Source organism: Triticum dicoccoides, chromosome 1B (assembly GCF_002162155.2).
Source record: "Triticum dicoccoides isolate Atlit2015 ecotype Zavitan chromosome 1B, WEW_v2.0, whole genome shotgun sequence".
In the NCBI taxonomy this organism is placed as follows: Eukaryota; Viridiplantae; Streptophyta; class Magnoliopsida; order Poales; family Poaceae; genus Triticum; species Triticum dicoccoides.
Genome location: NC_041381.1, coordinates 499,532,555 through 499,536,799, shown reverse-complemented (window position 1 = coordinate 499,536,799; position 4,245 = coordinate 499,532,555). Strand labels below are relative to the sequence as shown.

The window sequence follows — 4,245 nt, the reverse complement described above, 5'->3', positions numbered from 1 at the left end:
TCCCTTCGCCACGGGAGAGAGCCGCCCCCGCCGTTCCTCCTCTCGCCGCGGGATAGAGCCGCCGCCCCCTGCCGTTCCTCCCTTCGCCGCGGGAGTTGAGCTTCAGCTTGGCCTCCGCACCGATGTTCCTCTTCTGCTTCCCGTCGGACACAAGTAAGTTTCTTGTACACTGAAGCTCAACTGTTCCTAATCTGTAGATTACAGACTACCTACCTTTTTCTGTTCTGATGAATTTTGGCCCTCTTAGACTTTGTTTCACATTTGCCTTGCGTTTCAACCAAAGGGATTGTGAGTTGCCTTTCAACCAAAGGAATTGATACAAATGCATTGTGAACAGCTAGGTGGTAACAAAGGGATTGATACAAATGTATTGTGAATAGCTAGGTGGTAACAGAACATCAATTGAAGTGGAAAGATGGGGCAGCGGCAGCGTGCCAGACTGTCTTGGGCTCCTGTCCCCTGTCGTAATCAAATCACAACCATTGTTGGTGAGGCTTCAGTTAACATTCCCATCTTCCTAGCCACTACAACGATAATCTGGTAACTATGAGTCATCAAACTGAAGTTGGCTTCTTCATCTGTATTTCTTAGATGTGTGACGAGATAGTAGCGAGGCTTTGTTCTTATTTCTAATAATTAGATGCAGATATTTAGACATTTGCTTCAGTGATTACAAACTGAAGAATGTAGACTGATTTGTTAATTTAATTGTCAAATTTGGTGTTGTCGGATTTCTATTTGCAGATTAATATTCAGTGCATGAGAAGCATGTATTGTGTCATTTTCTTCTGTCAATATTCAGTTTGAACCAATTAGACGAACAATTCGTGCTAATTTCTATTCATACGTGGTCTGTGTGTATAGAGGCTCCAAGAAAGAAAGATGGGTGTGTAATACGTAGTCATGTATTGGTTCATTCTTTTCCACTTACTAATGTTTTAAGAAATCAATTAGCCTGCTTCAAAGCTGGGGACCCATGAGTGTTATTGTGCAATTCCAGCTTCCAGATTATAATGAGGATCATGGAGCTGTAGGTAGAATGCAATGACTTACAGTAATGTCTACTGACTTGGCAAGAGGTTTCTTATCAAACTATTCACATCTTATTTATATTGTCCATGCTATTTGAAGGTGAATAACTATCTTCCAGAAATGTGTACATTTGGTAGATTATTGTCTTCCCTACGTAGCAACTTTCAGTATATAGAGAAATTATTTTATGACACTACATGATTCAGGGAGAACATACATACGATTGGGAAAAAAGCATGAGGTGACGACAAATGGGTGCCTCTCTCAGAAGGGATCAGGTGGAGGCTCACTGGCTGCAGCGATGGCCACTAGCGTGAGCTGTGAAGCGTGTGGAGGCGAGAGCCTCATGGCCTGTTGATACGGCGCATAATTGCAACCCTCCAATTCATGTAAGTTTGTGGATTGTGTTCTCATTTGTCTAAGTTGTTATAGACGCGGATAGTGTGCAAAATGGTGGAATGGAAAGACCGATATAATGACAGTGTGAGAGAGATTTATACTGATACTGAATTGCTAGCTGCTTGCCGATGGGAAGCTAGCATTGATAGAGCATTCAGCTGGGGGCTCACGCTCACGCAAGTACATGGAGGAATTCGAGACGTCCGACATAAGTTTACTACTCCCTCCACTTAAATGAATAAGGCGCACACACATTTCAAAATCCAACTTTGACCATCAATTTAACAGCCGGGGGTATTCCTCCTTTTCGTAAAAAAACAATTTAACAAACCAAATGTGGGTTATACCTAATAAAAGTTATACCGTTGAGCTCATATTTGAGAAAAAGTTAGTACTGCCTTCATGCGGAAATACTTATCGCTAAAATGGATGTATCTAAACATATTTCAGTTCTAGATACATCCGTTCGAGTGACAAGAATTTCCGGACGAAGGGAGTAGTATAATTTTCAAGTCACATAAGTTGCACTTTGAGAAAGGATAAAATAAGCAGGCTTGATCTCTCCCTACTCCACGTTAAAGAATTCTGATTTAGCCGATTCCCCTGCTGAATTCTTGTGTTTTGTACTTTCATTTAAGTTGCCTCTTTCTTCATAAAAATAAGTGTACTGTCTTTTGTGTTCCACATATCACATTTGATTTGATCTCTGTGGGGCAGAATAAATAGTGTATGTTTTACATGTGGGTTGATGCACAGAAGTCATTTGCTGCACGTCTTTATTCCTACAAGCTTTACTATTATAACTTGATAGCATGTGGAATTTTGGATAATTGCAGCGCCTCACCCGCTCCACTCCATGCCAGCCCCATAATCATGTTATTGAACATTGGAGAGAAACCGAGCACCACATTTCACTTGAATTAGAAACACCAAAGGTTTGGGATTATGCTCATGACGACTATGTCCATCATGTATTGTGTCCAAAGCAGATGGTATGTGTTCATATGTAATGGTGGTGCAGTAATGGATGAAGCTCTATTGAACAGGAAAGTTAAGCTTTAATCTATGGTATGTTTCTGTGTATTTTCTTTTACAAATGTGCTACTTCTCTTCTTTTAGATTGTTGGATAGTACAATGATGTGGTCGACGTTTATTACCAGCTTATAAGTTCATTGTGACTCTGGTTTTGTGCTAATGTAGTACCGATATAAGTCACTTCTGCTAGAAATCAAAGAGAATTAAATATAAGTTTCTGCTACTGCATGATACCTCCAAACGTTACACACAAAGCTTGATAAGTGCACTGAAGAGAAACATTTTCTTGATGAAGTTGTTCCTGGTTGTAACTTTTGTAGGCATAAACAAAATCTGGACACTTTGGTTTAGCGGTGGAGTTGTTTCATACCATTGTAATTTATAGTGGTTTTGAAAAAACAAAGTTGCATGTGCTGGCTAATTTTGCATGTGTGTATTTTCTTGTAAATTCTATGCCTTTCTTTTTTGCTCTTTTAGGAAAACCATACGATGATTTTGATGATGCTTTTATAAGTAAAAAATAGATTATATCCTTCAAATCCATTCATTTTATGTGGTGTCTTTGTGTGGGTTTCGAAGGCAAAGAGTTGTGTGGTACACATGATGAGACTGAATGCTGCCATATGTTTTTAATTGAAGTCCCTAAAGCTTCTTAGGGTCTCTTTGATTCACATGATTACCTGATTATCAAAATACGGGATTAAGAAAAACCTAGGTACCATATAATTGCGTTTTACCTATCCTTGTTAAGCCTAAAAACTTGGATAGTCTATCTTCAGTTTTCTCTCCCCCTCATTTTAGGCATATGTAACAATTTTAACAGATGAAATCATAACTAGAGGTCTGAGAGGATGGATTTTTTTCTCCAATAGAGTACAAAGAATACTTCAGGAAAAGGTCCTTGGGCTTCATATCCATAGAAAATCCTATGGAACTCTTGAGAACCGAAGGATCCCTGTATATATCTAACTATGTAGTAATTGATATATTGTTCTTTTGAGAGACATTCCAAAATGGAGTACAAAGAATCCTTCGGGAAAATATCAAACCATCTCCATAGGAAAAGATCCTTAAGATTCGTATCCTTGAAAAATCGAATGAATCGAAGGAACCCTACCTAACTTTGTTTATCAGTTGTTCTTATAAGAGACATCATACATATGTAGGTCATTAGATTGTTTATTAGCACATTGCTAGAGAATCTTAAAATGGTGTCCTCATATTGTTAGATATGCTAAAGAAGTGAATAATTGCGTATCAGCACATTCCAAAATCTTGATTCTTTTGCTTTTAGTTTTATGCACTCATGGTACGGGGAAGAACTAAATCAACCAATTTGCAGGGTCAATATTCATTGTTTCATGATTTTACATTCTACTAAGCGAAAATTCCCAAGATAATGACTTTTATTCTCATTCATGATGTTTGCCAGCTAAGGAAGCAATTTGCGGTGCACCATACTTAGCTTCATCGACAATGAAGTTGCACACAAAATTTATGTTGTTGTACGAGAATTAATTACATGTATTAAGAAATAATGAGATATTTATGTTTTTTGGCTTTGTGCATAGCTTGCCATGTTAAAGTGTTTTCTTGATTTTTAGTACTTTTTAATGCGATCAAAATACCTTTGTATGCATGTTAATTCTGACATATCTTTGTAATATTAGTCGAGACGTGCATTTGCACGTACAAGCTTACTAGTAAATATAAGTCTTTTTAGACATTTCGGTGTGGACTACATACAGAGTAAAATGAGTGAATTTACGCTTTAAAAT

General features: G+C 38.0%; 1 long non-coding RNA gene across 4 annotated transcripts; it reads left to right on the top strand.

The window, feature by feature from the left end:
- Positions 1-6: 6 nt before the first annotated feature.
- Positions 7-4,193, top strand: LOC119344473. 4 transcript variants are annotated; one of them, XR_005166701.1, is made up of 4 exons: positions 7-153; positions 1,239-1,421; positions 2,268-2,499; positions 3,900-4,193. It is a non-coding gene; the product is annotated as an uncharacterized LOC119344473 (long non-coding RNA). The 4 variants fall into 4 exon arrangements; XR_005166703.1 differs by adding an exon at positions 338-488 and having other exon boundaries at positions 2,268-4,193; XR_005166702.1 differs by adding an exon at positions 338-540 and having other exon boundaries at positions 2,268-4,193.
- Positions 4,194-4,245: the final 52 nt, after the last annotated feature.